This window comes from Hyla sarda, chromosome 6 (genome assembly GCF_029499605.1).
Source record: "Hyla sarda isolate aHylSar1 chromosome 6, aHylSar1.hap1, whole genome shotgun sequence".
Lineage (NCBI taxonomy): Eukaryota > Metazoa > Chordata > Amphibia > Anura > Hylidae > Hyla > Hyla sarda.
Window position 1 is genome coordinate 100,178,505 of NC_079194.1, and position 21,289 is coordinate 100,199,793.

Sequence of the window (21,289 nt, forward strand, 5' to 3'; positions counted from 1 at the left end):
GTCTGTAATAAAGTCCATACCAATCAGAGACCAAGGCTGTTCGGGGACAGGCAGAGGATGAAGGAGACCAGCAGGTTTCTGGCGAGGAGTCTTATCCCGGGCACAGACAGTACAGGCCCGCACAAAATCAACAACATCCTTCTCCAGAGTCGGCCACCAATAGAAACGAGAGATGAGTTGCAAGGACTTTTTGATGCCTGCATGGCCTGCGAGGTGGGAGGAGTGACCCCATTTGAGAATCCCGAGACGTTGGCGTGGAGAAACGAAGGTCTTCCCTGGAGGAGTTTGCCTGATGGAGACTGGAGAAGTGGAGATCAGACAGTCAGGAGGAATGATGTGTTGCGGAGAGACCTCTACTTCCGAGGCATCCGAGGAACGAGAGAGAGCATCCGCCCTAATGTTCTTGTCGGCAGGGCGAAAATGAATTTCAAAGTTAAAACGGGCAAAGAACAACGACCACCTGGCCTGGCGAGGATTCAGCCGTTGGGCAGACTGGAGATAGGAGAGATTCTTGTGATCGGTGTAAATGATAACTGGAAATTTTGATCCCTCCAGCAGATGCCTCCATTCCTCAAGTGCCAATTTAATGGCCAGTAGTTCTCGATCCCCGATGGAGTAGTTCCTCTCCGCCGGAGAGAAGGTCCTAGAAAAAAACCCACAAGTAACAGCATGCCCGGAAGAATTTTTTTGTAGAAGGACCGCTCCAGCTCCCACTGAGGAGGCATCAACCTCCAATAGGAAGGGTTTAGATGGGTCAGGTCTGGAGAGCACAGCAGCAGAAGAAAAGGCAGACTTGAGCCGTTTAAATGCGTCTTCCGCTTGGGGAGACCAGGACTTAGGATTGGCATTCTTCTTGGTTAAAGCCACGATAGGAGCCACAATAGTGGAAAAATGTGGAATAAATTGTCTGTAATAATTGGCGAACCCCAAAAAACATTGGATAGCACGGAGTCCGGAGGGGCGTGGCCAATCTAAGACGGCAGAGAGTTTATCTGGGTCCATTTGTAGTCCCTGGCCAGAGACCAAGTATCCTAGGAAAGGAAGAGATTGACATTCAAACAGACATTTCTCCATTTTGGCATAAAGTTGATTGTCTCGAAGTCTCTGAAGAACCATGCGGACATGCTGGCGATGTTCTTCTAAGTTGGCAGAAAAAATCAGAATATCGTCCAGATACACAACAACACAGGAATATAAGAGATCACGAAAAATTTCATTAACAAAGTCTTGGAAGACGGCAGGGGCGTTGCACAGGCCAAAGGGCATGACTAGATACTCAAAGTGTCCATCTCTGGTGTTAAATGCAGTTTTCCATTCGTCCCCCTCCCTGATGCGGATGAGATTATAAGCACCTCTTAAGTCCAGTTTGGTAAAGATGTGGGCACCTTGAAGGCGATCAAAGAGTTCTGAGATAAGAGGTAGGGGGTAGCGGTTCTTTACCGTGATTTTATTAAGTCCGCGGTAATCAATGCAAGGACGTAGGGAGCCATCTTTTTTGGACACAAAGAAAAATCCAGCTCCGGCAGGAGAGGAGGATTTGCGGATAAACCCCTTTTTTAAATTTTCCTGGATGTATTCAGACATAGCAAGAGTCTCTGGGGCGGACAGAGGATAAATTCTGCCCCGGGGTGGAGTAGTGCCCGGGAGGAGGTCAATAGGACAGTCATAAGGCCTGTGAGGAGGTAAAGTCTCAGCTTGTTTTTTGCAAAATACGTCAGCATAGTCCATATAAGCCTTAGGGAGACCGGTTACAGGGGGGCCCACAGGGTCACGGCAGGGAGTACTGGGAACCGGTTTAAGACAGTCCTTGAAACAAGAAGTACCCCAGCTCCTGATCTCTCCTGTGGACCAATCAAGGGTTGGGGAATGGCGTTGAAGCCACGGTAGTCCAAGGAGAATTTCGGAAGTGCAATTGGAGAGGACCAAAAACTCAATTTTTTCGTGATGAGGTCCGATGCACATTAGGAGGGGCTCCGTGCGGTAACGCACGGTACAGTCCAATCTTTCATTGTTAACACAATTGATGTAGAGGGGTCTGGCGAGACTGGTCACCGGGATGTTGAACCTGTTGATGAGAGAGGCCAAAATAAAATTTCCTGCAGATCCGGAATCCAAGAAGGCCATAGTAGAGAAGGAGAAGGTAGAGGCAGATATCCGCACAGGCACAGTAAGGCATGGAGAAGCAGAGTTGACATCAAGAACTGTCTCACCTTTGTGCGGAGTCAGCGTACGTCTTTCCAGGCGGGGAGGACGGATAGGACAATCCTTCAGGAAGTGTTCGGTACCGGCACAGTACAGGCAAAGATTCTCCATGCGGCGTCGTGTCCTCTCTTGAGGTGTCAAGCGAGACCGGTCAACTTGCATAGCCTCCACGGCGGGAGGCACAGGAACGGATTGCAGAGGACCAGAGGAGAGAGGAGCCGGGGAGAAAAAACGCCTCGTGCGAACAAAGTCCATATCCTGGCGGAGCTCCTGACGCCTTTCGGAAAAACGCATGTCAATGCGAGTGGCTAGATGAATGAGTTCATGCAGGTTAGCAGGAATTTCTCGTGCGGCCAGAACATCTTTAATGTTGCTGGATAGGCCTTTTTTAAAGGTCGCGCAGAGGGCCTCATTATTCCAGGATAATTCGGAAGCAAGAGTACGGAATTGGATGGCGTACTCGCCAACGGAAGAATTACCCTGGACCAGGTTCAGCAGGGCAGTCTCAGCAGAAGAGGCTCGGGCAGGTTCCTCAAAGACACTTCGAATTTCCGAGAAGAAGGAGTGTACAGAGGCAGTGACGGGGTCATTGCGGTCCCAGAGCGGTGTGGCCCATGACAGAGCTTTCCCAGACAGAAGGCTGACTACGAAAGCCACCTTAGACCTTTCAGTAGGAAACTGGTCCGACATCATCTCCAAGTGCAGGGAACATTGCGAAAGAAAGCCACGGCAAAACTTAGAGTCCCCATCAAATTTATCCGGCAAGGATAGTTGTAGGCCGGAAGCGGCCACTCGCTGCGGAGGAGGTGCAGGAGCTGGCGGAGGAGATGATTGCTGAAGCTGTGGTAGTAGCTGCTGTAGCATCACGGTCAGTTGAGACAGCTGGTGGCCTTGTTGCGCTATCTGTTGCGACTGCTGGGCGACCACCGTGGTGAGGTCGGCGACAACTGGCAGTGGGACTTCAGCGGGATCCATGGCCGGATCTACTGTCACGATTCGGCTGGCAGGAGGTGGATCCTCTGTGCCAGAGAGGGATTGGCGTGGACCGTGCTAGTGGACCGGTTCTAAGTTACTACTGGTATTCACCAGAGCCCGCCGCAAGGCGGGATGGTCTTGCAGCGGCGGTAGTAACCAGGTCGTATCCACTAGCAACGGCTCAACCTCTCTGACTGCTGAAGATAGGCGCGGTACAAGGGAGTAGACAAGAGCAAGGTCGGACGTAGCAGAAGGTCGGGGCAGGCAGCAAGGATCGTAGTCAGGGGCAACGGCAGGAGGTCTGGAACACAGGCTAGGAACACACTAGGAAACGCTTTCACTGGCACAATGGCAACAAGATCCGGCGAGGGAGTGCAGGGGAAGTGAGGTATACATAGGGAGTGCACAGGTGAACACACTAATTAGACCAACTGCGCCAATCAGTGGCGCAGTGGCCCTTTAAATCGCAGAGACCCGGCGCGCGCGCGCCCTAGGGAGCGGGGCCACGCGCGCCGGGACAGGACCGACGGAGAGCGAGTCAGGTACGGGAGCCGGGGTGCGCATCGCGAGCGGGCGCCACCCGCATCGCGAATCGCATCCCGGCTGGGGGCGGTATCGCAGCGCACCCGGTCAGTAGATCTGACCGGGGCGCTGCAGTAGCGAGGATGTTGCGAGCGCTCCGGGGAGGAGCGGGGACCCGGAGCGCTCGGCGTAACACACGCATGGGTGAATCCACACCATTCCTTGCACTGGCCAGACACGGAGATGAGCTGGCTTACCACACCTGCTGTCTATAGGCAGAGTTAGTTTAGAAAAGTTTATTTGGTGACAGGTACTCTTTAATATCAAGATTTACTTTTATAAGTAAACAATTGATAGGTCTTTTATTAGTTGCTCCAAATATAAAGCTTTGCTTTAATGGTCTATTCCAGGGATATGGAAATTGTATCGCCCGACGCCCAGGGCATGCAGTTCCGGGCGCCGGGCAGGTGAATTCTTCAGGCATTTAGCCCTGCTTTGGGCAAGCAGAGCTAAATGCCTGAGAAATTCACATATAACAGAGTAATCAGTTTCAGCGTCACTCATCGCACGCCTCTCCGTCCGGACCAAGGATGGGGTCCAGTAACAACAGTGACCGCCGAGCCCCTGAGCCTGCTGGAGTGAACATGTGGGCGGACAGGTAGAAGGGATCGGAAAGGAGGTGAGGTTTAGTAAATAATAATAGCGCAGGGGGCATCGGGGGGGGGGTAATATAATGCCACAGGGAGCATCAGAGGGAGGGCAATATAATGACGCAGGGAGCATCGGGGGGGGGGGGGGGTATATAATGACGCAGGGAGCATCGGGGGGGGGGGGGGGAGTAACATAGTTCATGAGGTTGAAAAGAGACCAGAGTCCATCAAGTTCAACCTATATCCCTACTGAGTCCCTACTAAGTTGATCCAGAGGAAGGCAAAAAACCCTCATACTAGAGGTAAAAATTATTTCCCGACTCCAAATATGGCATCAGAATAAATCCCTGGATCAACGTTCTGTCCCTGTAAATCTAATATACATAACCAGCAATGTTATTACTCTCCAAAAATGCATCCAGACCCGTTTTGAACTCTTTTACAGAGTTCACCATGACCAGCTCCTTAGGCAGAGAATTCCACAGTCTCACTGCTCTTACAGTAAAGAACCCCCGTCTGTGCTGGTGTAGAAACCTTCTTTCCTCTAAACGTAGAGGATGCCCCCTTGTTATAGATACAGTCCTGGGTATAAATAGATCATGGGAGAGATCTCTGTATGGCCCCCTGATATATTTATACATAGTTATTAGGTCGCCCCTAAGCCTTCTTTTTTCTTAACTAAATAACCCAAATTCTGATAATCTTTCCGGGTACTGTAGTCATCGCATTCCCCGTATTACTCTGGTTGCCCGTCTTTGAACCCTCTCCAGCTCCACTATATCTTTCTTGTACACTGGTGCCCAGTACTGTACACAGTATTCCATGTGTGGTCTGACTAGTGATTTGTACAGCAGTAGAATTATTTCCTTGTCGTGGGCATCTATGCCCCTATTGATGCACCCCATGATTTTATTTGCCTTGGCAGCAGCTGCCCGACACTGGTCACTACAGCTAAATTTACTGTAAACTAAGACACCTAAGTCCTTTTCTATGTCAGTCATCCCAAGTGTTCTCCCATTTAATACATAACCCCAGCCCGGATCTTTCCTCCCCATGTGCATTACCTTACATTTATCAGTGTTGAACCTCATTTGCCACTTCCCAGCCCAAACCTCTAACCTATCCAGATCCAGTTGTAACAGTGCCCTGTCCTCTATTGTGTTTACCGCTTTACAGAGTTTAGTATCATCTGCAAAGATTGTTACTTTGCTATTCAACCCCTCTACAAGGTCATTAATAAATATATTAAACAGAACAGGACCCAAGACTGACCCCTGTGGTACCCCACTAGTAACAGTCACCCAATCAGAAAAAGAACCATTAATAACCACCCTCTGTTTCCTATCACTGAGCCAGTTACTTACCCACTTACACACATTCTCCCCCAGCCCAATCCTTCTCATTTTATGCACCAACCTTTTATGAGGCACCGTATGAAATGCTTTGGAAAAATCCACATATACGACATCCAGCGATTGCCCCTGGTCCAGTCTGGAGCTCACCTCCTCATAGAAGCTGATCAGGTTAGTTTGACAGGACCGATCCCTCATAAAGCCATGCTGATATGGAGTCATACATTTATTTGTATCAATATATTCCAAAATAGCATCTCTTAGAAAACCCTCAAACAATTTACATACAACAGAGGTTAAACTAACAGGTCTATAATTCCCGGGGACACCTTTTGTTCCCTTTTTAAATATTGGTACCACATTTGCTATGCGCCAGTCCAGGGGAACAGTCCCTGTTGCTATAGAGTCCCGGAATATTAAAAATAGGGGTCTGTCTATAACATTACTTAATTCCTTTAGAACATGGGGGTGAATGCCATCCGGACCTGGTGATTTGTCTGTTTTGACTTTTTGTAGGCGGCACTGTACTTCTTCCTGGGTTAGACAGGTGACCTGTACTGGGGATTTTACCTTATCACACTATATTTCACCTGGCATTTCATTTTCCTCGGTGAATACAGTGGAGAAGAATTTTTTAATATATTTGCTTTTTCCTGATTCCCGTTTATAATTTCTTCCTCATCATATTTTAAGGGGCCCACACTTTCATTTTTGACCGTTTTGCTATTAATATAGTTAAAGAACATTTTGGGGCTAGTTTTACTCTCTTTGGCAATGAGTCTTTCTGTATTTATTTTTGCGGCTTTTGTTTTTTTTTACATATTTTACATTTTTCTCTATAGATTTTTAATGCTTCTTCACTGCTGTCCTGTTTTAGTATTTTAAATGCTTTATGTTTGTCATTTATTGTCCCTTTAATGTTTTTATTCATCCATATTGGTTTTCTTTTATTTCTGACCCTTTTATTCCCATAAGGTATATATTTATTACAGTGATAATTTAAGATATCTTTAAAAGTCTCCCATTTAGTGTCAGTATTCCTGTTTTTGAGGACAATATCCCATTTTATATTGTTAAGGGCTTCATGGCCCTACTTGATCCCTACCTGATAAAGGGACACACCTACCTGAAGGGGGACTACCTACTTAAAGGAATACTGGGTCTGACCGCTGGGACAAACCCCCCCCCCCATCTCTTCAATGTGGCCCCAGCAGACGGCATGAAGGGAATGTTCCGTCCCCGCATGACCATGACACGGCTGCTGAAATGCCCCCTCCATGTATCTATGGGATACATGGGGGGGGGGGCATGTCGGTCGCTGCGTCATGTGGACAAGCCCCCGTTCCTGCCAGGGCCCCTTACAAAGGATCGGGGGAGGGATTTCACAGCGGCCAGGATAAGTTATTTTGCACTTCAGTATTCCATTAATGGGGCGGACTTTCTTATCAAGGACCCTATCCACCTAATGGGGTGACATACTGGTCTGCCTATCAAGTTTTTATTGATAAAAGACCTTATTTACATACTATTTGGGTTAAAATTATTTTGTACCAGGACAGGTGAATTTTTATGAGGTACAAGTAGATTCTGCTCCGTTTTAGTCCCTTGGACAAGTATTTTTTTATTTCCACACCCATGTATTCACACGTACAGTATTCTGCGCAGAATTCAATGTAAACTACATGACTGGACACAGCTTTAAATAGTGCGCATCAGATCTGCGCAGGGTACTGTACGGGTGAATAGACCCTAAAGCTGTTTTCTTACACAACACATGTCTGTGAATGTACTAGGATCATACTTAAAATGGAAGATATTTCAGAGCCTACAAAATAATTATCAAATGGCATGCATTTCATTCTACTTAAAGTTATCATCCCAGTCTGGTTACTACACAGTCCTGGGCTCCAGCTGTGATTTACTGATACACATGGAGATTGCAAAACCTGGACAACACAAACACAAGTTTCTTGTAAATATGGTAACTAAGTATAAAACCTTAAAAAAAATTCAATAGTGATAATACAAAGTGCATTACAGCACAACAAAATAAGGAATAAATAAAAAAAAATAAAATAATTATTTTATTATGGCTTAGCATTCCAACCAGTGAAGGAGAGATTGCCAGCCATAGAAGCAATAAGCTCAGTCTCACTGTAATGAGATGTTTGTTTGCAGGGGCTCTTTTCAGATAATTTTATCAGCTGCACATCTTGTTATCAGAAAGGTGGAGATAGATTAGACTAAAAGACTTGGAAGGGCCTTTGATTTGCAGCAAATTGTTCAAGTCAGCAGGGAAATATAGAAGAGTACATTGGTCACTGAGTTCAACGCACAGAAGGAAGATACAGATCCAGAGCCCTTTTCTGGTATTGACTGGCTTATCTAGGCTTCCTTGGTATGCACAGTGCACACATAAGATGCTTCATTGTGACCTGTAGTCCCATTTGACCTTTGCATCATATCTTTGGAACGTCCAGAATTGTTAAGCTGGCCGCAGACATAGGGAAATTTTATGACTCGGTTCTTCCCTCTTCTAACCGATCCTCTACTCTACAAAACATTATCCTGCATAGTGGTGTGGTTCTTTTCTGCCTTGAATTAAAACCATTAAAACAATTTTTATATAAGTATTGCTTACATAAGAAATATATATTTTGCAGTAAGTAGCTCTATCATTGGATGTTACAATTTTCTTAATCCTTTTCTGAACAAAGATAATTTAATTACATGAGAGCAGATATTTATAGTTGTATAAAGTGTTGTTATATATAGATTAAACTTTCACTAACAGAAATGCACAAGATATATAGACTATTGTGACATATGAGAACACATTGACCCTACATCCCTCTTTGACAATTCACATCTATATACAGTAGCAGGTTATAATAGAAGCTTATATGGTGTTAGCAGTGTCAAGCCCTGGGAAGGTCTACATTAGCATTCTCCAACCACTGATTGGGATCATCCAATGGTTCTCAGACCCTTGCATTTGACTCTACCTTTGTAGACGGTGGCAAAAGCTTAACGACCACGGACGTAAATATACGTCCTTGTGCGGCGGTACTTAGCGCACCAGGACCAGTGGCGGATCCAAGGGGGGGGGGACGGGGCAATTGCCCCCCCCCTAGCATTGTGGAGCCGAAGCTGTAAACTCCCGCTCATCCATTCACTAACTTTGGCTGTCACACGCTGTGAGTACACAGCGTGTGAGCTGCGGGAACGCGATCCACTGCAGGCCAGAGCGATGACGTCACATCATCACGTCGGCGCCCGGAGATCCCGTCCCTGCGGCCCGCACACTGTAAGTAAGTAGAGTATGCTCAGGGGATTAGGGGGACAGAATATGTGCCACTGTTAGGCAGGGCCGGATTAACAATGATGCTCTTGGAGCTTGTGCTCGGGGCCCCAGGCACTCAGTCAAACAAGAGGGCCCCCGAATGTCTGACATTTTTTTAAAATAAATTCATTTGCAGCTTTGGAGTTCTTCTCACCTCACCACAATCACGCTCCCCCCCCCCCCCCCCATGCACTTGGTATCTTCCCTCAGCCCCGGACTCTTCTATCAGCCTTCAGCCGCCTGAGCAGGAGGAGGGGGGAGGAGAGAGCACAGAGCTGGCTGTGAGGAAAAGAGAGCACCGCAGAGGCTGTACAACATGGGGCCTGACTAAAGTAGGTGTCCCTGCATGTATATATATATATGTGTGTATAAGCGTGTGTGTGTGGATATATATATATATATATATATATATATATATATATATATATATGCGTGTACATATGTGTATGTCTATGTACTGTGCCTGTGTGTGTGTTACTACTGTTGATGACTATATGTAAAGTGCATGTGTGTATCTATACCAGTGTTTCCCAACAAGGGTGCCTCCAGTTGTTGCAAAACAACAACTCCCAGCATGCCCGGACAGCCAAAGGCTGTCTGGGCATGCTGGGAGTTGTAGTTTTGCAACCTCTGAAGGCTCACTGGTTGGGAAACACTGATCTATTCTGTCTGTGCGTGTATGAAGTATGTATGTACAGTATGTAATGTGTACAGTGTGTGTGTGTATGATACATTTACAGTATTTAATGTGTACAGTATGTGTGTGTGTATATAATGCATGAAGTGGCGGATCCAGCGGGGCAACGGGGCAATTGCCCCCCCCCCCCCCAAGCTTACTTTTCCCATCACTATTAAGGACATCCCTGTGTCCCGAAAGATGTTTTTGGGACACATGGATGCCCCTGTTAACCCTCTGCGGCCCTCGCATTTACTTAAAAAATGCAGGGACCACCTGGAGGTAGCGCACGCCGGGACGTCACTGACGTCCCGTGCATGCGCCCATTGGAGAGGAGAGGAGCGGAGCAGCGAACAGGACGTGCGCTGGCCAGCATGGTAAGTGACCAACTGCACGTCAGCTTCGGTGATCCGACCACCGCTCCTCCGGTCCCGGGACCTACTGCTATGGCCGGAACCTAGGAGCAGTGGTCAGAGCACTGAAGTGGGGCAGTACACAGGCAGACAGCTACACTGTATATGGCTGGAGCCTGTATGTCTGTGGGGGGACTATACTACACCTAATGTGGGGTGAACTATACTGCACCTAATGTGGGGAGCTATACTGCACCTAATGTGGGGGGAACTATACTGCACCTAATGTGGGGGAACTGTACTGCACCTAATGTGGGGGAACTGTACTGCCAACCTAATATGGGGGAACTATACTGCACCTAATGTGGGGAACTATACTGCACCTAATGTGGGGAGAACTATACTGCACGTAATGTGGGGGGAACTATACTGCCAACCTAATGTGGGAAACTATACTGCCAACCAAATGTAGAGGGAACTATACTGCCAACCTAATGTGGGGGGGAACTGTTATCTGCCCCAGCGTTCGCAACATTGTGTTCCGAATGCTGGGTGCTGGCTGCGGGGGTCGACACACCTCCTCCCATAGACTTGCCATGAGGGGTGTGGCGTGATGTCAAGAGGGGCGTGGGCGTGACTTCACACCACGCCCCCTCGATTCAAGTCTATGGGAGGGGGCGGGTCAACCACCGCACGCTACTCTGGTTGTGCCCCTCCCGAGACTAGACTCTGGATCCGCCCCTGACCAGGACATACATGGACTTCCTGTGTATGACCGCGAGCATCGGATCGGTGCTCACGTCATATGCGGCAGGTTCAGGCTGCTAGCATCGGGCGGATGTCCGCCATTAACCCCTCAGATGCCGTGATCAATGCAGAGCACGGCATCTGCGGCAGTGCGCATGTTAAAATAGATGATCAGATCGCCCACAGAGCTGCTGCAGGGATATGATCATCTGTAATGGCAGACAGAGGTCCTCTCACCTGCCTCAGTCCGTCCCCCGGCGTCTCCTGCTCTGGTCTGAGATTGAGCAGACCAGAGCAGAAGATCGCCAATAACACTGATCAGTGCTATGCCCTATGCATAGTACTGAACAGTATTAGCAATCAAATGATTGCTATAGATAGTCCCCTATGGGGACATAAAAAGTGTAAAAAAAAAAGTTGAAAAAAGTTAAAAAAAAATCCCCTCCCCAATAAAAATTGTCAGTTTTTCCCATTTTACCCCCAAAAAGCGTACATTTTTTCTTATAAAATTTTTTGTATCACCGCGTGCGCAAATGTCCGAACTATCAAAATATAATGTTAATGATCCCGTACAGTGAACGGCGTAAATGTAAAAAATAAAAAAAAATAAAAAAATGCTGCTTTTTAGTCACATTTTATTCACAAAAAAAATTAATAAAAAATTATCTAAAAGTTTTATATATGGAAATGTGGCATGGATAAATAGTACAGATGACAGAGCAAAAAAATTAGCCCTCATACTGCCCTATATACGGAAAAATGAAAAAGTTATAGGTGGTCAAAATTTGACTTTAGATTACTGATTTTGTACAAAAAGTTTGAGATATTTTTAAGCGGTACAAAAATATAAAAGTATCTAGCCATGGGTATCATTTTAATTGTATTGACTTACAGAATAAAGGACACATGTCATTTTTACCGTAAAGTGTACAGTGTGAAAACGAAACCCTCCAAAATGTGCAAAATTGTGGTTTTCATTAAAATTTCCTCTCTAAAAAAATAATTTACCATAAATTATGGTAAAATGAGATGTTTCATTAAAAAGTACAATTTGTCACGCAAAAAACAAGCCCTTATATGGGTCTGTAGATGGAAATATAAAAGAGTTATGGATTTTAGAAGTCGAGGGGGAAAAAACAAAAACGCAAAAATAAAATTTTAAACCTTAAGGTTAAAATGGGCTTGGTCCTTAAGGGGTTAATGTGCATGTCTGTATCACAACTGCAATACCTGGGCCACACAAATGTCAACAGAAAAGCTTAGATTTAAACTGACCCTTATGTTTGGTTCAATAAAAGTCCTTGAAGAACACAGATACTCAAATACAAGAGGCATTACAGCTCAATGAAATGGTGCTGCAGTTGAATTCCCAGCGCTGCACCATGTGAGATAAGCTAATCGTACTTACAAAGGTGGGCACACAAAGTATCTTAGTATGTACTGTAATGTGAGGCTGTCTGTTATATTCAAATCCACGCTGGGCGCACCAAGGACGTGGCTATTAATAGAAGTTATTTCTATGCGGAAAGAACCTTGCATCCATATTCAAACTTTTTAAACCAGTGATAGAATATAAATTACACTTCGTCCATTAGACTCTTTTGGTGTTCTCCTTGTAACACTTACGGAGGTAGTGGACCCCCTGTGTGGAAGAGGACGTTGGGCATACCACGGAGCAGAGTCTAAGAGCTCCAGCGCGCGCCAGGGAACAGAACCAGCAGAGAAGCCAGCAGGGGTAAGGGGTAAGTGACAGCCTGAGATTCGCATGCGAGAGGAGAGCGCTCATGGCCAGAGTGAGTGGTCAGTGCACCTCCCGCAACAGTACCCCCCCCCTTTGGTCTCCCCCTCTTTTTGGGTCTTAGAAAATTTCGGAGCAAACTGTGGTCCAGAATACTCCCCTACGGCTCCCATGACCTCTCCTCAGGACCGAACCCCTTCCAGTCTACTAAAAAAAATTGTTTCCCCCTCAAGGTCGCCAAAATTTCCTTGACTTCAAAAACATCCAAGGAACCAGAGACTGGAGAGGAAACAATGGCCCTCATTTACGAACAGCATTCTGACTCTTTTTGTCGGGTTGTGAACCTAAATTCTGTGTAAATTCTGAATGTGGGACAGAAAAAAACTGACAGAATCAGAAACACTCAGAGTGAAAAAAAAACAAAAAACTACAAAATGGGTGAGATTTTTGGGAAAAGAGGCGTGTTCCCTACATTTTATCCAAAATCACTGGTCTTTTCTGAAAACCACTCTCAAAATCATGTGAATTTTCTGGCAAGAAAACCCTACACTTTAAAGCATGTATAAAGTTTCCAAAAGCGGAGTAAATTAGTACATACCATGGAAAAAAAGGTCGGAACAGCAAAAACACAACCAAACCTACACTTCACTCTTAGTGAATCAAGGATACCTAAGGAGGCAGGCAGACGGAGCTTTTAAGACACAGGATTGATTCTGTACAAAACCCCAAATGGTCCCAGGAAGCGAGGAGCCAACTTATAACTGGGAACCCTAAAACGGGAACCCTAAAACGAACATACTTAGAGGAGAGCCAGACTTTGTCGCCAGGAGAGAAAGTTGGAGGAGGTTTTCTCTTCTTATCTGCTTGGGATTTCATACGGGAAGAGGCGCAAAACAAAGGGTGGCGGATGGACATAAAATCCTGTACTTGATCATCAATGTCTGGCACTCCAGAAGCGGCTGGAAGATGAATACTAGGAAGATGTTCATATAGCACAAAAAATGGAGATGTCTTCGTGGACTCAGAGTCTTTGTGATTGTAAGGAAACTCCGCCCAAGGCAAAAGATAGACCCAATCGTCCGGTTTAGCCACAACAAAATGAAGAAGATAGTCTCCCAGAACCTGGTTCACTCTCTCCACTTGGCCGTTGGTCTGAGGGTGATAGGTAGAGGAAAAGTCCAGCTTGATGTTATGTCGGGAACAGAGAGCATGCCAGAACTTGGAAATGAATTGTACTGCACGATGTGAGCAGATGTGAGTCAGAAGGCCATGAAGGCAAAAAATATGTTGAAGAAAATGTTTCGCCAGCTGTGGAGCAGAAGGAAGACCTGGTAAAGGAATGAAATGAGCCATTTTACAGAATCGATCGACCACCACCCAGATGACTGTATTATTGCAGGGAGATGGAAGATCGGTAATAAATTCCATAGCTATGTGAGACCAAGGAGTCTCTGGGATGGGCAAAGGTTGTATGAGACCCGCTGGTTTCTGTCGTGGAGTTTTGTCGCAGGCACAGGTAACACAGGAACGGACAAAATCTGTAACATCGCGTTCAAGGTGCGGACACCAGTAATGCCGAGAAATAAGTTGAATGGACTTCTGTACTCCAGAATGACCAGCCAACAAAGAAGAATGTCCCCAATTCAAGACTCTATGTCTTAGTTGAATAGGCACAAAAGATTTTCCAGGTGGGACCTGCTGAGGATTGGCAGGAGCTGCAGAAATCAGATGCTCTGGAGGAACAATATGCCTTGGAGTGGAGCCCAATCCTACCACATCGGAGGACATAGAAAGAGCATTAGCTCTGACATTTTTGTTCGCCGAGCGGAAATGAATAAAGAAATTAAACCTGGAAAAGAAAAGAGACCATCTAGCCTGCCGTGGGTTTAGATGCTGAGCAGACTATAGATATAGGAGATTCTTATGGTCAGAATAGATGCTGACTGGATGAGAAGAACCTTCTAATAAATGTTGTCACTCTTCTAAGGAAAGCTTAATAGCAAGGAGTTCCCAATCTCCAATAGAGTAGTTCCTCTCTGCAGGCGAGAAAGTCCTGGAGAACAAGCCACAGGTTACAATTTTGCCATTGGAGGTTAAACGGCTCTGAAGCATCTACCTCCAAAGAGAAGGGTTTCTCTGGATCTGGTCTTGAGAGGACGGGTGCAGAGGCAAATGCAGACTTTAAGCGAGTGAAGGCCTCTTCTGCCTCAGGAGGCCAAGACTTGGGGTTACAGTTCTTTTTAGTAAGAGCCACAATCGGGGCAACCAAGGAAGAAAAATGTGGGATAAACTGACTATAATACCTGGCAAACCCAAGAAAGCATTGACTAGCCCAAAGACAAGTAGGACAAGGCCAATTCAACACAGCAGACAGTTTGTCTGGATCCATCTGAAGACCTTGATGGGAAACAATGTACCCCAGGAATGGCAGACTAGATCTCTCGAATAGGCATTTTTCAAGTTTGGAGTAAAGGTGATTCTCCCGAAGACGCTCTAGGACCTGACTGACATGAGAGCAATGCTCCTCCAAATTGGGTGAGAAGATCAAGATGTCATCAAACAATTGTGCCCATAAGGCACATTACCTCCTCTTTTATCCTTCACCTATAAAATTTAACGTTTATAATGCTCATAAAATGGATTAGAGGGAAGGGTTAAAAACACAACCAATACCACTGGTAATTAATCCACTATTTTCTCCAGCGGTTATTGTGAATTCTGTTCTTATCAAGAGCTAGTTTGTAATACTATGCATCTGGAGAAAGGTACCGCATTTATCGGTGTATAACACACACTGGCGTATAACACACATCCCCATTTTAACAGGGAAATTTAAGTAAAAAAAATAAAATGTAAAATAAATGACTTGGACTAAATGCCACATCATCCCCCCAACTTTGTTTTCTTCTGCACCTCAGTTTGGTCCCGTCCCCTCCAGTGCCACATGATTCCTTCCCTTTTATCAGTCCATGTGCCACATTTACCCCTCTCATCGCCACCCCCCATGTCTCATCATTTCCCCGTCATAGACCACCACTAGCAATACAGACATTAAGCATTTAGTGCCTCCCCCACCATCATTTCCCCGTCTCATCATCCCCCACCCTGTCTCATCATGTCCCCCATCATTTCCCCCTGTCTCATCATCCCCCACCCCGTCTCATCATGTCCCCCATCATTCCCCCCTTATCATTTCCCCCTGTCTCATCATGTCCCCCCTCATATCCCCCACCCTGTCTCATCATGCCCCCCACCCTGTTTCATCATGCCCCCCATCATTCCCTCCCTCATCTTTTCCCCCGTCTCATCATGTCCCCCATCATTATCCCCCCACCCTGTCTCATCATGTCCCCATCATTTCCCCCTCATCATCCCGCACCCTGTCTCATCACCCCCCCCCTCATCATTTCCCCCTGTCTCATCCCCCACCCCCCATCATCATTTACCGTCGCATCATCCCCCCAGTGGTCTTCAACCTGCGAACCTCCAGATGTTGCAAAACTAAACTCCCAGCATGCCCGGACAGCCAACTGCTGTCCTGGCATGCTGGGAGTTGTAGTTTTGCAACATCTGGAGGTCCGCAGGTTGAAGACCACTCTTCCCCTTTCCTTACCTGTCTGCACTTCAGCAGGTCAGGGCAGGCGGGGGGGGGGGGGGGGGGGCGTGGTCTTGCGGGCTGCGGTCAGTGAAGCTGATGAATGACTTGCCGCCTTCTCTGCGTGCCATCACGGATCTCACTTTTCGGCGGCAACTACAGGAAATGAAAAGTGAGATCTGTGATGCCGCACAGAGAATCCGGCAGAGGAAGTCACTCATCAGATTCACTGACCGCAGCCCGCAAGACCCCCCGCCTGACCTGACCTCCCGAAGCGCAGACAGGTAAGGAAAATAAACAAATCTATAAAAAGCTGGCAAAAGGGGGAATGAGGAGGGAGGGGGAGGTAGGGAAAAGGGGGAATGAAAAGTGAAACTCACTTGTTTTCTCCCGCACTATCCACAGGAACTGGTGTGGTGGATAGTACGGGAGAAGCTGATTAAAAGGTAGGGCAGATCCGGACAAGGTAGGGCTCAGCGTCTCCCGTCATCAAACACACCAGTACCTGCGGAAGAAAACAAGTGACAGAGCGGAGAGGAGACGCCACTGGTCTCTGATTTAAAGTGGCCGCGGCCATGCTGTTAATACTTAACAAGCAGCCGCTGCGGCCGCTTTAAATCAGTGACCAGAAGACTTATCAGCGTATAACATGCAGGCAGACTTTTTGCCTTAAATTTAAGTTTTAAAAGTGCATGTTATATGCCGATAAATACGGTATATTCAACGCTGTGTGCAGCGGGTGCCAACATTTACGGCCAACATTGTATACCTTCCCTTCCTCGTGGGGCAATTTTTAACTTTTTTGCAAGATGTCATCAAGGCACACAACACACGTGTAGAGAAGATCTTGGAAGATATCGTTGACAAATTTTTGAAAGACAGCTGGAGCGTTACAGAGACCGAAAGGCATCACGAGATACTCAAAGTGTCCATCTCAGGTATTGAAGGTCGTCTTCCATTCGTCTCCCTCACAGATACGCATAAGATTATATGCTCCCAAGGAAGACAGAGAAGAAGCTCCGCAGTACAATGAGGTGGAACATAGAACTCAATCTTTTCCTTATGTAGCACACCCACTTGCAAAATGAGAGGTTCAGTGCGGAATAGCACCATACAGTTCAGGTTTTCTCCATTGACAGAAGAAATGTACAAAGGCTTAGGAAGCCGAGTCACTAGGAGACGTTTATGGACAAGGGAGGCATCAATAAAATCTCCAGCAGAACCAGAGTCCAAAAAGGCAGAAGTGGAAAAAGATGTCTTAGCAGTAGTATAAACTAGAACCGGCATGGTCAAACGAGGAGAGGTAGTATTCACACCCAGGGACGCCTCTCCTACGTGTCCTAGGTGCGAGCATTTCCCGGACGCTGAGGTCATATAGAACAGTCTTTGAGAAAGTGCTCCGGACTAGCACAATATAGGCACAAATTCTCATTGCGTCTACGAGATCTTTCCAGCTGCGTTAAGCTAGACCTATCCACCAGCACTGCCTCTTTGGCAGGAGGCAAGGCAGACAGTAGAGGTAGGTGGATATTGGAACACGGGTGCAAGACGAGGAAATCGACGTGTTCGGACAGGTTCTCTTTCCAGACTAAGTTCTTTATGCCTCTCAGCAAAACGCACATCAATTCGAGTGGCCAAATGAATAAGCTCACTCAGGGTAGACGTAGGATCACAAGCAGCGAGAGCATCCTTGATTCTTCTCGTCCTTTTTTTAAAGTAGCACACAAAGCCTCGTCGTTCCAAACCAGTTCAGAGGCAAGAGTGCGGAATTGAACTGCGTAGTCACCAACATAGGAGTTCCGTTAGCTGAGGTTCAGTAGTGCAGTCTCGGCCGAGGAGGCCCGTGCGGGTTCTTCAAAGACATTGCAGAAATCTGAGAGGAAGGCTTGCAGGTTAGAAGACACCGGATCATTACGATCCCAGAGAGGAGTAGCTCAGGCTAGGGCTTTACCGGACAATAGACCGACGACAAAGGCCACTTTAGCTTGCTCTGTAGGAAACTGATCCACCATGAGCTCCAAATGCATAGAGCACGAAGCCTCTACTTTGGATCTCCCTCATACTTCGAAGGTAAAGACAAATGAAGCTTGGACCCGGAAGAAGCTGTTGGCACTGGAGAAGACACAGGAGCTGGTTACAGCTGCTATTGCTGCTAAGCCGCAAGAAGCTGTTGCATCATGGCAGACAACTGGTTCAACTGTTGAGCCTGACGTACCAACTGCTGTCACTGTTGAGCCACGACGGTGGAAAGGTGCAAGACATCAAGCAGAGGCACCCCAGCCTCTGCCAGGGATCCATGGCCGGATCTTACTGTAAAATTTATGGAGGTACTGGATCCACTGCACCTGTGTGGAAGATGATGTGGGCCGTACCAGGGAGTGAAGTCTAAGGTGCCGCTGGTTTTCACCAGAGCCTGCCACAAAGCAGGATGGACTTGCTGCGGCAGGCGGCACCCAGGTCGCTACCCCTGGCACGACTCGTTCACAAAGGTTGCTGAGATTAAACGTAGCACAGGAAGGATGAGGCAACTCGTAATCAGGACTAGCAGAAGGTCAGGGCGGGTGGCACAGATGTGTGGTCAGGAAATGTAACAGGAGGTGAGCAGGCAGGCGGCACAGAAGCAAGGAAAGGTCATGGAACGGAAGGTCAGAACACAGGCAGGGATATATACAGTAACGCTTTCTCTTGGGCACAGGGCACACAAAGATCCGGCAAGAGGTAGAGGGAGGTTTTCATACTTATAAGGGAGGGGCACGTGCAAACACTAATTAAGGGCGCACTGGCCCTCTAAATCTCAGAGCTCCGGTGTGCACTGGGGAACAGAATCAGCAGAGAAGCCAGCAGGAGCAAGGGGTAAGTGACGGCCTGAGATTCGCATGCGGGCACGTCCCATGATGCAAATCCTGGACCTGCCGGAGGAAGGCTCAGAGTGAGTGGCTGGAGCACTTGCCGCAACACTCCTCAAGAAGAAACTTTACCCCTTCAGTCCCTCAACAAGGGCCTATCTGCTATCCAGCCACCACTCTGCTCTGTACTGATGTAAGGCAAAAACCCAAAACAGCTGTCTACAGAGGAGTATCTGATCATTCTAGAGGAGATTCTAGCTCGGCTAAGAATTCCCAGTTGTCTATTAAGACTCTTTAACCTGTTAAGGACGCAGGGCATAACTGTGTATAACTGTATCTATGTCCTATACAAATTTATTATTATTATGCTATTTTTCAATATATAACCAGTAAGCTAGTCACCTATATAAAGGATCTAACAAATAGTTTATTTTTGGTACTATCACAGGAGGTGACTGGTGAATTAAAATAAAAAAAAATATTCCTCAGTTTTCCCATGCACTGGTATAAATGAACAATACATAGACTATATGCAATACTCTATATACTATACACTACCTTTAACAATGGGGGTTTGGAAGACACCATGGGCTGTTTGTTCCTTTTCTTTGCAAGAACACCAGGTCTGATTCATTTTCTAAGCTACTAAATGTATATATTTGAACCTGATATTTGCAAGCTCTGTCGTATGAAACTGCATATAGTAAAATTATTAATAAAGCTTCATATATATCCATATACAAGGAATAAATATCCAGTTTATTCATTATGTAATCACATAGCTGTCAGTAACCTCTTCTGGGACCATGGGAACAATGCAATATTTGAAAATGGTCAAAAGTCAGTCTATGATTTAAGTCTTTCATAAACCCAAGAATGAAGAGTCAGATATTATCCTGACAGGAATTGTCCAACAAAGATGCAGATCAATGAAAAAAATGACCCCACAGGGGATCAAAGTAAATCAATACCTGCTGTCACTATAATAGGAATCGGTTCTTTAAGTGCACTATAGCAGTTCTTCATCCTTATACACAGCAGTCCTCTGATCTCGGATTAGCAGAGGATACAGACAAAGCTTTGAACAAGCTAAAAACAACACCAAGGATCGCTGATCAGGTCGCATATTTAATTGAAAAGGGCAGTTCTACCCTAGAGCCTGTATAAAGAGAGGCAGAACGCAGCCTACTATAAATGCAGTAGTGGGACCAATTAAAGAAGCAATCACATCCTAAATGCCTTTTTAATAGTCTGGAAATTCTGGCAATAGGAGGATATAAATACCAGCTTTTGTGAGCTTCCTTTGGCTACTGAAGATCGACCCGAGATGGTAGATGCTTATTCAGGGTCCCCCTGTGGGAAAAATGCAGCAATTCAGAAACTACTGCATAGGTATGATTCATGTTCATCTGTTGCAGACTCTTCATTGTTCACCTGCTCGTCCTCGCAATTGCTCTATTAGTAACTGCGATACTAGGTACTGCAGGGTTGTCCCATTCAAGTGAACTGTATATCGCTACTATTAGTATGGGGAAAAAATGAGCAGAGGTAAACATTGAAGAGGCTGCAGCATTCATGTTAACACCATGGCCCATTTAAGCAGCTGATCGGCATGGGTGCTGGGAGTAGAATCCCACTGATGGGCTATCATAGGGATACTTGTACTCAAAAGTTAAAAAGGGGTAAATAACATTTGGGATAAAATGCTCTAACCGCAGCCCTAGATACTGCAGTTATCATTGTCATTGGTTTTGCTCTGTTTTTGTGGTATTGATTTGTCGCAATTGCAGTTTTCATTGAGACATTTGCTTTAGGTTATTTTTTTTTTTTTTATTGTGTAGCTATGCCATACCCTGGTTAACTTTTTGTACAGTCATGAATTTATCATGTGCGATTTGTCACCTAATTTGTTGAAAAGCCGCAAATAGTCAATTTGTCTACACTAGCTCAGACCTGGCTTACCAAATTGGCGTGGACAGCATTTGTAAAAAGTTGCATATTTGGGCGCATGGAAAGTCACAGAAAAAGTCGCAACAAGCAACTATACAAAAAGATGTACTAAAGTGTAACTTCTAAAAATGTGTACTAAGACCATGTTTATAACATACCATGCCACCACTTAAAGGGGTACTTCACTGGAAAAAAAAATATGTAAATCAACTGATGCCAGAAAGTTAAACAGATTTGTAAACGACTTCTATTTAAAAATCTTAATCCTTCCAGTACTTATCAGCTGCTGTATGCTCCATGGGAAGTTATTTTCAAATTTCCATGTCAGGAACTGTAAATA

General features: G+C 46.0%; 1 protein-coding gene across 3 annotated transcripts in view; it reads right to left on the bottom strand.

Annotated features, from left to right (window-relative positions):
- Window positions 1-21,289, bottom strand: part of PRICKLE2 (prickle planar cell polarity protein 2) — a 364,028-nt gene that overhangs the window by 146,066 nt on the left and 196,673 nt on the right. The window lies entirely within an intron of this gene.